A 14,509-nucleotide genomic window follows, 5' to 3' on the forward strand; every position below is an offset into this window, starting at 1 on the left:
TGTCCATTACTTCTTAAATAACCGATTAACAATAATCGATTTCACTGTTGAAAAGATGTTTGTTTTGTAGCTAATCGACTTTTTCGCATGAAAGTAAGTAACTCTAATTGTTTTCCCTGTACGGTTCTTTGACATTAAGGCTTGATTTCAAGATGGCGTTGTTGCATTTTATATGTAATTGCAACAATTTACACATTTTAAATTGTACGTCAATTTTCCTTAAAATTACACGGAAAATAAAATGCTCCATGTAAACAAATTCTAAATTAAAATATTTCTTCAATAATCTTAAAATCTCAAAATATTTTCCTGTTAAAAAAATGGTTTCCCAAATGGGATTCTTCGAAAAATATAAAAGTTTTGGGATGTTCAAAAATAAGCCAATTAGAAAGAATCACCTTCAAAAGATGTTCAAATCGATTGAGATGACGAAAAATGATGTTTAGATCAAAATAAAAAAACGATGGGTTTAATGATTCGGTCTTTGACGCCAAACTGATTTAAATTTGATTTGAACATCTAATAACCAATCAATCACAGATAAAAGCTCACATGACCTTTCTGCAGGGATACCATGTATACAGATTTATCTTTATTATTCAGCAATTTACGAGCACGAATGGCCTCCGCAATCATGCTTACTTTCTGGTAGGGATAAGCCGATCTGAAGTTTGTGTCGTTTGGCAGCAAGTCGATAAGTTTCCTTATCGATCTTATCAACCAGCTACCAAACGACACAAGCCAAACGTCAGACCGGCTTATCCCTACCAGAAAGGGAGCGTAATTGTGGCGGCCATTAGTGCTCGTAAATTAGAGGATACAAATTTCATAGCTTCCTTAAATATGTCGTTTAATATGAAGAACAGATTTTTAAACTAGAGCGGCCATTTTATTTCTATATGGCGACATATTTTTCTCCCATATTTTGTATGAGATACAGATTTTTGAAAAGAGTGATACAGATTTCTCAATAAATCATCCGGCATCCCTGCTCGCTGTGTCACTGGAACTGATTTTTTATTTGCAACACGCGACTGCGCGCACAACAAACTTGATCAGCCATCGAGCAACAAAAGCCTGAGAGACTCATCATGATAATTTTGGAAGTAGACTACCCGACTAGATGGGGAAACCAAGATTATCAAAGGTTTTTTTTTTGCAGGATTCCGTATTAAAGACTGCGTACCCGTTTAACGCAGTCTTCAATACGGAAAACAAGATTTATTATTTGCCAGACGCTTCAAAACTCTGGAGATGACACAAAACCTCAGTGTCGAAAGTCGGACAAATAATAGTCCTCGTTTTCTTCAACTCCTATTGTTTCTGACAGTTGTCATAATTTTCTAATAATCTTTTACGTGCGTTATGATTCCTGGTTTATATTGATTATAACCGATGAAAAGTAAACGAGAATATGGAAAGGGAAGTGGTAGAAACTAATAATTCAGAGAAAAGTGAAGTAAGACGGATGAAACTACAGAAGTATTCTTCCTTCGGAAAATCCGACTGGGATCTCTTCGGAAACTTTTACTTGAGATTTTTTCACCTTTCTTCCTGGAGTTCAATACCTGTTGGGATTCTTTTAGCAATTGCTAACGGTATTCTTTCAGGATTTTTCCCGGTATTGCTTCAGGAATTACTCCTGAAGGGATTTCTTCTGGAATACCTTCAAGAATTTCTTCCAGAATCCCTACTGTTATTTCTGCAGAAGTTCCTTTTGGAATTTATTCAGCAATTCTTTCGGGAGCTATACTTAGTATTACTTGTGAAGTATCTTCTGGGGTTCCTTTAAGAATAGTTCTAGGAAGTTGTTCTGATTTCTTTTTCAATTATTCCATTTAAAATTTCTACAAGGATTTCCCCCGAAATTTTGTAAGGATAAGTGATTATTTTTTTTTTAATTTATTTGTCTGTGATACATCCGGAAATTTGAAGGGTTACCTGGAAATTGCTATTTATTACTTCAGAAGTTCTTCTATTTTTCAACTTCAAAGGAGACCTTATATCCTTTATAAATTCTAACAAGAACGGTTACAATGATTACTCTATAAATCTATTGGTATTTTTTATAATCCCTGCCAAAAATTGATCCTGGATTGTTTCCAAGGATTTCTCCCCATTTCTCCGTAGAACCCCACTATATTTTTTTGCAATAGCTTCCCAAAAACTTGGTTTGAGATTTCTCCAGTTATTATGAATTCTTCAAGTAGTTGAGAAATTCTTCAAAAAGTACTTCCCAAAATTTCTCTAACGCTCTCACTAGTCTATCTTCCACGGCTTTCCACAAAAATTTTCAAGGGATCCTTCAGGAGTTTCTTGTAAGATTCTCCCAAGAATGCCTCCTAGAAAAAAATCCAACATTTAATCCATGATTTTTCAAATAATGCTCTAAAACTCACTAATCTACACAGTTCGAAAAAATAATGTACAATTGCATGATATATCATGCACATAATTGGAGCGTGATAAATAATGTACCTTTACATGAGATTCCAATCTTGTGATGTCATGTAAAGTTCGTATGGCCTCACGTAAGTTTGCATTATAACCAACTTTGCTTCAGAAAAAGAATGAAATGTGATTTCACTTTTACAAAAACTTTCAAACACTGATTTAGAAAGAATTTTTATGTTTATTTTCTTCTAATAATAACATGGTTTATGAGAAATCCACACATTATCTGGAGTGAATAATATCTGTTAGTGAGCCGCACCGGTAGCAGCAGCAGCAGCATCAGCAACAGAAGTCCGTAATGGAAAAAAGTTCCAGCGAAAATCCATCGAAGACAGCACCCTGGTCCGTTTTTTTTCCTCCAGCGGCTGTAAATAGATCAAAATTTACTTGCTATAAACATATGTACATGATGTCGTTTGAAATACTTACTTTAAGTTGAAACCCGTGGCAAAATCCTCCGAAAACTTCAACTTTTTGAGAGCTCTCCAGCAGCAATCCGTTCCAGCACAGTAGCCATGTTTGTTTTGATCCACTTGTCATGCATTCAGCTGAACTAGCGTATCTTTACATTACGGTCATGTAATGTTCGCGACTTTTTCATAGAAATATTATGTACGCTTGCAAATTCAAGATGCTGCAGGCACAAAGTAATGTTGTCGTACTAATTTCGATTTCAGTATATTGGAATGTTCATCAACAGTCATTTCGCCAATCATGTGCATTATAATTGATGGAATGTTACATTGGATTCTCGATAACATGATCATTATGTCCATTATTTTGCGGTTTACATGACGATTAATTTTCACTTTTTCTTTCTGTGCGCCTTCGGCCAGAGGCCACACAGACTGAACATTATTGGCATTAGGCAACGGATTTCATATACATATAACACCCAGTGGCCCAGTGGAGAATTTTCTGTTTGACGAAAAGTTTTTTCCGACTGGAACGGGAATCGAACCCATATTCCGAGGCTTACGAGACACCTAAACTACTGACGCCGCTAACCACTCGGCTACGAAGCCTATTACTTAAAGAATCTTTGGTATTATTCTTGGGGGAACCCCTGTATTAATTTTAAAGAAATATTTTGAGGGACCCTTGAAAAATCATTATTTGCAAGAATTTCTTCAGTTATCATTGGAGAAGCTGCTACATAATTCATCGCTGAAATTTTAGGAGAATTCTTTTAAAAAAAGCCTGCATAAGTCCTTGCATGAATTTCTGGGGGAATTGTTGCTGAAATCATAGAAGAAATTTTGGAAGAATAAATGATGAAATTTCGTTGACAATAGCTTGGAGGAACCATTCAAAACAAAATGCCTACGATTCTGGAGGAGATTATCTATAAATTTCATTGAAATAAAAATACCTGGACATATCATTGGGAGAATTTCTGGAGTTCTCCTAAGAGGAATACCTGGACTATTTCTTGAAAGAATTACTTGACGAATCAATGGAGAAATTCAGAATTTCTAGGCTATATGCTGCAAGAATCTTTGGAGGAATCTTTCAAGAAATTCCGGGTAGAACCGTTGAAGAATTTCATAAAGAGTTGTTTTAAGGAATTCCTGGAAGTACATATTATTGGAGGAGTTCCTGCAGGAATACGTGAAAGAGTTAACGGAGGAATAAAGCGAAGATATTTTAAAGGAGTTCTCAAAGAATTTCTGGTAGAAATATCACTATAAATTCCTGGAGGAATGCTCAAAGCAGTTCATAGAGGAACTTCTGCTGCAAACTTTGGACATTTTTTTGAAAGAATGTGTTGAGACAAATTACTAATGAATGTTTTGTGGAATCCATATCAAATGATTTTCTTGATAAATCTCCGAAGAAATTCGATGGGGAATGCTTGAGAAAATTACTGTTGGAAATTACAATTAAAACCTTGGAGTAAGTCTTCAAAAATTCTTGGAGAAATATTTGAGGATTCCATGGAACAATTCTTCGTGAAGTGTTTGCATAAGTTCGTGGATTGATCTCTGTAGAAATTTATACAGATATTATCTGATAAATTGGTTCCTTACCGATAGTCCTGAACAAATACTTGAAGAAATTACAGGAGGAGTCCTTGAAACTAATCCAGAAGAAATCCTTGAAGAAATGTCAGGTTGATTCTTTTGAGCAAAAAAATCTGGCGAAGTCTTCTTGAGAATGGTGAAATTTCTGTAAAAATTCAAGTAGTAGTTTCTGTAATATTTCTTTTAGGAATGCCTTAAAAATGTTTTGGATAGTTTTATGGGGATTTTCTAATAGAAATTTTTGGCGGAGTCTCAGAAAGAAATATTTATTGAGTAATTTCTAGGCAAATTCTTGGATGTGCTTCTGTGGAATCCATAAAGGTTCGTGAAATATTTTCTGGAAGAATATTCTGATAAACCGCTGAATAAAATACTAAAAATCATTTGACTTGCTGGGGCCCGTGGCACAAGTGGTTACACGTCCGCTTCATTATCGGATGGTTATAGGTTTCATTTCCTGCCTCAGCTATTCTCGTCAGTTGCTCTTTCCCCCGCAGGAGCTGGCACTGACCCACTTCTGAGCCCATGGCTCTAACGGATCCAGATACTAGGACTTCCCCCGTCAACCAGTGATCTTAAAAGATATTAAATAAGATGTTGAAGTGAAGGCGATATGGGTACATTTTACATGCCCCTAAATGGATACAGGCACGCATATGGCCTCCACTTTATCTTCTTATGCAACATCTTATACGATTACAGGTTATCTGGTGGGTCGACGAATGGCAACTTATAATGGAACCTCAATCGCATTGGAAAAAAGAACGGGCAAGAGGCGAACCTCCAGTGTGATTTGTAATTTGTATGACATTGTCAGACATCAACATCCTCATCTTTCTATCATGATAAAGTAGAAGTGAAAGCAGCTCAAAAAGCAATCATTTCGATACATCAAAATAGAATACATTTAGGCGCTGTACAAAGTATGAGTACAACTGGATGCGCTCACGTAGTGCCCTAGTGGGCAATAGAGCTGCCAGTTGAGTTAAACTATTAGGAATTTAAAAAGGAGAACGAACTTTTCATCGGACGTTTTCTGTATATGCATAATTCAACATTATTTGTCTCACCTTCATGAATAAATATCAACCAATTTTATATTGTTCCAAAAATATTCACAACCGATTGAAATCACCATTGTCCTGGCTGCTGTTCAAGGGCAAACCAAACCCATAAAAACTCGACATTTCAGAGTGGATACACAATTTTATTCATCGGATCCACTTCGGTATTTTTTTTTTGCTGTAGTGGTCGCATTGCCATCTCAGCATCATCGAACGGGGCACACCACTCACCGCTCGCCACTACACATCGCTCGCTTGCTCGCTATTCACAAGAGAGCCAAACCACTCATAATGTCAATTTGCCAAGAGTAAGGATCTTCTTTCATCCCATTGACTTGGCCATAATTTTTCATCAATCATCAATGCTGTGCGCTAGCTCTGCTCAAACGACGACACTGGCAATGGCTGCATGATGCTGGAAATAAGAAGAGAACACTCATAATTCGCTGCAGCAGCAGAAAATTGTATTCATTGGTTCCCACTCGGATCCACCCATTGAGGGCGTCCACCCGTCGTCCCCACCCTACATGTCATCCCACCCGCCACCGGTAATGAGCCACTTGAGCTCTCCGCTATTATAGCAGTTAGCATCCAGAGAGGGAAAGAAGCAAGCCATGGCAATCCGAGGTAATGTGGTAGTGCGGGGAAAGATCACTTAAAAGTACCATTCAGAAGCACTTGCCAATTGAATCCTTTGCCGCAGCAGCAGCACTGGCAACCAGTCAGCTGGTAGAGGTGGTCGTCGAGTGCCAGAGAGGAAACGAGATTTTCAAAAACCTATCATCGACAAACGGTCGGCTGGTTGCCCAAGAGTTTGGACGGGGAAACGAAAGAGTTGGATCATCCGACCGAACCCATCACAGCATCAGCAGCAGCAGCATCGCAGGCACTTGTCGAGAGGTCAAAGAGTCGAATGTGGGAGGCGGGCTGATGCTGCTGCCTTGGGGATGGCCTCATTTGGGTCTGCCTTGCTTGGTGGCGCTATGGTAGATTGGCACCGTGTCATCAATTTTCAGTGTTGCCACTGGTGTTTTAATTGAGTGGCGGTGTCATCGTGAGACGGCTGCTGGCGCATTAGCAGGGTGGAAGGAACTCTTAAGGGTCTATCCGCCTCGCTGCGCAGTGCACACACACCAAGTGCTGGTACCCGGTCGATGCTGCGCTGCAGCCTATAGCGAACGCCCTCTTAAGTTAATTTTATTCGTGCAAAATCTGCATTCGCTGCAGAATGGAGCCCTTGCCTCGGTGGAGTAGATTGCAGCAGTGATTATGACGTTTGCGATCTGCTTCATCGGGCGGATAATGTGCTTGAGATTGATGGTGGCATTCTCAGGCGAGATACATTGCCAATTGGACTGATGAAGAGCGCGTACTTGAGAAGTGGTTTGGACAGTGAGTGAAATCAAATTGGAAGAGTTTGACTTTAAATAGATAGATAAATTGCTCTAGATTGCAAAAGCAGAAATAGCTCATGCTCACAACAATAGGAATCGAAGAAAGCGAGAATGGTAAAATCCTGTTTCCGGATGTTTCACAGACAATAAATATTATCACATACCACTTACTACTAACTTACTTACTGTCAGTCCTGAGCACCCATGGGGGAGCAAAAGGCCGAACTAAAAGATTTCCCGCCAATGTTGGAAGTTATCAACATTCTCCACTGCTTGCCCAGCTTCCATAAAGCTAAGAGGGTTGACCGTGTTTACATCCAACGATTTTGTCTTGTTGACGTTGACGGTAAGACACGTCGCCGAGTAGCGATTGTTCTGCATATCAGAGCGCCGTTGAACTAAAAGAGTAACGTCATCTGCCAATTCAAAGTCATGCAGGTGCTCCATGGTAACAGGCTGCCACAGCAACCCACAATTTGGTTCACGATCATTCGCGCACCAATCCTCTCGTCGATTACGATGAGAAACAGCAACGGCAATAATATACATCCTTGCCTCACTCCAGCAACGACCCGGATGGGATCGGACAAGGCACCGTAGTGCAGTACTCTGCACGAAAATGTCCTGTACTGTGCTTCAATGAGGCCGATGATTTTCTCAAGGACACCCTTGCGACTGAGGGCTTCTCACGTGTTTTCGTGAACGCACTAGGTAGATAGACTCTTCGAATTCATTGATTTGCTCCAGAATGATACGGAGCGTGACAATATGGTTCAAACAGGATCATCCGGCACGGAATCCTGCTTGTTATCGTCGGACAGTTGCGTCAATCTTTTCCTGTATCTGGTAATGGATCACTTTGCAGAGGACTTTGAAAACGATACACAGCAACATGATATCCCGCCAATTATCGCATACAGTCAGGTCAGCGTTTTAGGGCACCTACGCCTTGCATCCAGTCGACCGGAAATATCGCGGTTTCCCATTTGTTGCAGAGCAATTGATGCAGCAGTTGTGTAGATATGCGATCGACCCCTGGAACTCTGTTCGATTTCATGCTACGGTGTTGACACGGGTATTGCTACGAACTCTTGACGGATTATGCTGAGAAGTCGGTGGCGCAGCCGGCGCTTGAAAAAGGTTTTCAAAGTGTTCGGAACAGTATTTGATTTGGTCAACGGGGTCAGTCAGTAGCTGCTCAGACGTGTTTTTTCACGGGCATCATCTTAGTTCCGTAAACCGGGGTCAAATTGATCAGCGGGGTGAAATTGATCATTCGGGTACTACATTGTAATGCCATACTAGGAACTCTTAAGCGTCGTAATAATCCTAAACTTTTTACGCCATCTGGTTCGTAATTGTCTAGAGATGAGTAAAGACTTTTATTTTTTTAGAAAAAACTTAGTTTTGCCTTATTTTTTGGGAATTTGCAATGTATTTCACATTTAGCTGAAACCATTGCTACTAAACAATAGATTGCTAATAGGACTTCCCGTGAATTCTCTGTTTTAACATTTTTGTGGAGTCTTGGTTGGGAAGTTATGTAGCTGATCAGAACTTAAAATAGTTGGAAAAAGTTCATTTTATGTTTAAATAGTCATTTTTGGGATAGAAATCACTTATTTCAAATGAAATTGCCTACCTTCAGGCATTGAAGTGGAAATTTCAAAATTTAATTTTACATTTAAAGTATTAAATTTACTAGTTGTAAGATTTTAATCGCGTTATTCGGTTTTAGAAGAGCAAAATTAAGCGGAGAAGGATATTTTCCTTTCCAACCGATGCTTAATTGTATACTGATCAATTTCGCCCCAAAGTGGCATTTCCAATTTTTTGATTTTTGGAGTAATTTAACTTGAAGTTTAAATATGTTAAACAAAATTCTGTCACATGGTTCCATGGAGATCCACTGGGTACTGGTTTTACAGAAATTCTTTTGGCAATATGTGAATTGCCACTGATGTTATCCGTAAAAGTTGTTTTAAAGTGATCAATTTGAATTTGAATTTGAACTTAGGCCTGCCTCGCTTCAACGTAGTGTTCTTTGAGCACTTCCACAGTTAATAATTGAAGGGCTTTCTTTGCCTGCCATTGCATGAATTTGTATATTGTGAGGCAAGCACAATGATACACTATGTCCAGGGATTTGAGAAAATTCCCGACCGGATCGGGAATCGAACCCGCCGTCTCCGGATTGGCGATCCATAGCCTTAACCACAAGGCTAACTGGAGACCCCGTTGGTCAGTTGTGATTGTGAAATTTGAGTCTACGCAGTTTATGGACAGCGCCTTGTAGCGAATAAATGACCGCGGGAAGAACATTCTGGTAGAGTATCTATCGAGGCGTCGGTCTACTGGCTTGGGTTGAAGCCCATTGCTAGGAAAAGGTTCACGGTAAGGGTCAGGTAAAGGTTTTTTTTTTTTTATTCCTGTTCGGGTTTGTCACTGCGACCAGTTTTTAGATCTATTGTGACATTACCCGTATCCTTAGTGTAGTGCATGTCGCATTACTCAATTGCCATTGAGGGGCAATAAAGTATCGATTTTGATACAGTTTTTGTTTTGTTTTCTTAGAAAACAAAACAAGAGTACTGATATTGGCCATGCATCGGAAACCTAGCATCACCCTAGTTTTACTGCTAAATTCTCCCCAGGTTTAGGACCCGGGTTTTAACATTAGCAGCAATATCATTCCAATAATGGGACATGTGTTCAGTAATAAGGATTCTAGTATGTTCCTTGCGTACTAGCACTTTCCAGTCTTCGAAGAGTTAGTACATACATGGATCCCTAACCCAATTTGATTTCCTTTGCATTGAGTTTAGCCTCAGATGGTGAGGTTTTTAACTATATGCAAAGTAAAGTTGGTAAACTTAGTTTTATTCAAAGACTGGAAGTCATCACAACACCAGTAGCAAGGACTAAATACTATAATGCCTATAATTATTAGAACACATATTCCAAAATTGAAAAATAGGACGACACTAGATTTCGGTTTGGTAGATCTAACACCGCAACGCAACCCAAAAAGGCGATCTACCCACGCTACGGGCTCCGTTAAAGATCGAGCATGTTTTAAACCCCCTCAACCATTCATCCCTCAGCACGGGTCGCCTGACACCTTGGATTGGGGTTACCTGTTTGGTGGACTTTTACCCCCGGAACAGGTGGTCCGTAGTGCTATTCTAAGCCGGCAGCTACACGGACACAGGTAAAGGTTTCATGTGGGTAAGTGTTCTATGTACCAGCTGATGGGGCCTTAGCATTTAGGAGGTCAAGCCCATGACCATCCAGTTATGAAGCGAACGTTTGACCACTGCACCATGTACCCCGGTATACCTAAGATGTAGTAGAAGTTGTATTTTAAGAAAGTGTTGTTCACTACTCTGGATTCAAGCCTCCTAGATCCAGGCCACCGCAACGCCCCGTATCTCCTAAATCCCAATAACGCTCTCTCCAAACGTCCGAAAAGCCAAAAAGTTCACTCGTCCGAAATCGTTTAAGGACCTGATCAAGTTTGCACACAACTCTTAGTTGGCGGTCTCTTTTATTGATTGACCCGTGGAAGCATGGGGTAGGAACTTATAAGGACCGACCGATGATGTCGAAATTATTAAATGTATCAAGCTTATATTACATATGTGAGATCTGGCAACCCTGCCCAATACATTGTTTTAAAGCTGTGACAAAACATTAAAGCCTTCTTCATCGTGCTACATTTTCCAGTAAATTGTTTCAAATCATGCGCTCAAGGTGCACAAAATGTACACATTCTAAATTTAACCTTTCATTGCGCGGATCCCTCGCACTCGAAAAGGTTTAGTTACATGTTGTTTCGAGTCAACTATTTTCCATCATCTCATGAATATACTTACCTTACCGGTCAAGCTAAGGCCGGGGTGGCCTCTGCTGTACATAGTAGCCGTCTCCATTCCACTCGGTCCATGGCTGTTTGTCTCCAGTTCCGCACCCTGCGTAGGGTCCGCAGATCGTCCTCCACTTGGTCGACCCACCTAGCTCGCTGCGCTCCACGTCTCTTGTACCGATCGGATGGCTCTCGAGAACCATTTTAGTCGGGTTGCTATCCGAGATCCTGATGACGTGACCCGCCCACCGTAGCCTCCCGATTTTCACGGTATGGACGATGGTTGGTTCTCTTAGCAGCTGATGCAGCTCGTGGTTCATTCGCCTTCTCCAAGTCCCGTCTTCCATCTGCATTCCGCCGTAGATGGTACGCAACACCTTCCGTTCGAAAACTCCAAGGGCGCGTTAGTCCTCTGCACGTAGGGTCCATGTTTCTTGCCCATAGAGGACGACCGGTCTAATCAGCGTTTTGTAGATAGTTAACTTCGTGTTACGGCGAACTTTATTCGATCGTAGAGTTCTGCGGAGTCCAAAGTAAACACGATTTCCTGCCACAATGCGCCTCTGAATTTCTCTGCTGGTGTCGTTGTCGGCGGTCACCGGTGAGCCCAAGTACACGAATTCTTCAACCGCCTCGATTTCATCACCGTCGATATAAATTGGGGGTGGCGGGCGCGGTGAATCCTCCGTGAAGCCCTTTGCCATCATGTACTTTGTCTTCGACACATTAATGACTAATCCGATTCGCCTGGCTTCACTCTTTTGCGGACGTACGTTTCCGCCATCGTCTCAAATTTACGAGCAATAATATCAATACCATCAGCGAAACCAAGCAGCTGAACGGACTTCCTGTAAATCGTACCACTCTTGTTATTACACCCTCTAACGCAATGTTGAACAGCAAGCACGAAAGACCATCACTTTGCCGTAACCCTCTGCGAGATTCGAAGGGACTCGAGAGTGTCCCTGATACTCGAACTACGCACATCACTCGATCCATCGTCGCCTTGATCAATCGTATCAGTTTATCCGGGAATCCGTATTCGTGCATAATCTGCCATAGCTGTTCTCGATCGATTGTTTCATACGCCGATTTGAAATCGATGAACAAGTGACGCGGCATTTCTGCAACACCTGGTGGATGGCGAACATCTGGTCCGTTGTAGCGCGTTCACCAATGAATCCAACCTGATACTGCCCCACGAACTCTCTAGCAATCGGTGATAGATGGCGGCATAAAATTTGAGAGAGTACCTTGTAGGCAGCGCTCAGTAGAGTGATCGCGCGAAAGTTCTCGCAATCCAACTTGTCATCTTTTTTTGTAGATGGGACACACGATACCTTCCATCCATTCCTCCGGTAATACTTCTTCCTCCCAAATCTTGGCAATGAGCCAGTGTAGTGTTCTCATCAGTGCTTCTCCACCGTATTTAAGAAGCTTGCTTTTTAGTTGATCTGCTCCAGCGGCTTTGTTGTTTTTCAACCGGCCAACCTCCTCCTCAATCTCTTGGAGGTCAGGGGCCGGAAGTCTTTCGTCCTGTGCACATACTCCTAGATCTGCTACCACGCCACCTTCGATAATTGCAACGTTGTCATTGAGGTGCTCATCGTAATGCTGCCGCCACTTGTCGACCACCTCACGCTCGCTCGTGAGAATATTCCCGTAATTATCTCGGCACATGTCGGCTTGTGGCACAAAGCGTCTGCGCGAGCAGTTCAGCAACTCATAGAATTTTTGTGTGTCCTTAGCGTGGTACAGCTCTTCCATCGCTTCGCGGTCTCGTTCTTTCTGCTGCCGCTTCTTCATCCGGAAGACTGAAATCTGCCTGTTCCGCGCCTGTCTGTAACGTGTCCCATTCGCTCTCGTACGGTGTTGCAGCATTCTCGCCCATGCTGCATTCTTTTCGTTTTTCAACTGTTCACATTCGCCGTCGTACCAGTCGTTTCTGTGATTCGGAGTCGCGGAGCCTAGTGCTGTAGCCGAGGTACTACCTATGGCGGATCGGATGTCCCTCCAGCCATCTTCAAGTGTAGCTGCGCCAAGCTGCTCTTCCGTTGGTAGGGCCACTGCTAACTGCTGCGCGTAGTCTTGAGCGACTTCTACGTTACGCAGCTGCTCGATGTTGAGTCGCGGCGTTCGACTTCGACGCGTGGTGATAACTGTCGAAAGTTTTGAGCGCATGCATACAGCTACTAAGTTGTGATCCAAATCTATATTCGCACTGCGGTATGTGCGGACATTGGTTATATTCGAGAAGAATTTACCGTCGATTAGAACGTGGTCGATTTGGTTTTCTGTTTGGTGGTCGGGTGATCTTCAGGTGGCTTTGTGGATATCTTTGCGGGGGAAGAAGGTGCTTCGGACTACCGGGAGGCTGCAAAGTTTACGCATCGCTGGCCGTTATCATTCGATACGGCGTGCAGGCTGTTTCGCCCGATTACCGGTCTGTACATTTCCTCCCTTCCTACCTGCGCGTTCATGTCGCCGACAACGATTTTCACGTCACTTGGCGAACAACCATCGTATGTTTGCTCTAACTGCGCGTAGAACGCTTCTTTCTCGTCATCGGGTCTCCCCTCGTGTGGGCAGTGGACGTTGATGATGCTGTAGTTGAAGAAACGGCCCTTAACTCTAAACATGCACATCCTTGCGTTGATCGGGTGCCACCCGATCACACGTTGTCGCATCTTGCCCAACACTATAAATCCTGTTCCCAGTTCATTGGTGGTGCCACAGCTTTGGTAGAAGGTAGCCGCTCGATGCCCGCTTTTCCACACTTTCTGTCCAGTCCAACAAAGTTCCTGCAACGCCACGATGTCGAAGTTACGGGGATGTAGTTCGTCGTAAATTATCCTTTCACATCCTGCGAAACCTAGTGACTTGCAATTCCATGTTCCAAGTTTCCAATCATTGTCCTTATTTCGTCGCGTGGGTCTTTGCCGATTGTATCGAGTCGTATTTTCTCCTATGTTATTCACAATGGGGATTTTTACGGGTGGCTTATTGGGCCTACGCCAACACTCCTGTCTCGCCGGAGGGTCATCGTGCCAGTTCTGTTTAACGTCCCAACACTGAGACGACCACACTGATGGGGCTACCACCTTGGATCTGACTGGGCGTGGTGCAGCGTTTCTTATTCAGCCGCTGGATGCCAGAACAGACGCTGTTTGAGCCGCACCTCCTTGGTGAACAGACACTCGGGTCGTACCTCCTCAATCTAGCTGAAGTCAGAAGGACAATAGTGCCCAGGCTGCACTACCAGCTAAGCACACAACTCTTTTTGCCTTTCTCGTACACTAAGTGTACCGGAAAGGCTATATGTTCACTCCAAAATTGACTTTTTGATAGAAGCCCCGGAGGGTCGAGTCATATATACCAATCAACTCAGCTCAACGAATTGAGGTGATGTCTGTGTGTGTGTATGTGTGTGTGTGTGTATGTGTGTGCGAGTGTGTGCGTGTGTGTGAGTGTGTACAAAAAAACTCACATCACTTTTTGGCAGTAAACTTCAACCGATTTCAATGACCGACGGTTCATTCGACGCGGAATCTGGTCCCATTGTTTCCTATTGAAAATGGTTCGGATCGGTCCAGCCGTTCCGAAGATATGGCCATTTAGGTGTTCCGAAATGGTACCCCAAGAAGGAACCAGATATGAAAATGCATCAAACCTAGGCATGCGACATATCAAACCACGGCATTTTCGATA

Source organism: Aedes albopictus, chromosome 1 (assembly GCF_035046485.1).
Source record: "Aedes albopictus strain Foshan chromosome 1, AalbF5, whole genome shotgun sequence".
Taxonomy (NCBI): domain Eukaryota; kingdom Metazoa; phylum Arthropoda; class Insecta; order Diptera; family Culicidae; genus Aedes; species Aedes albopictus.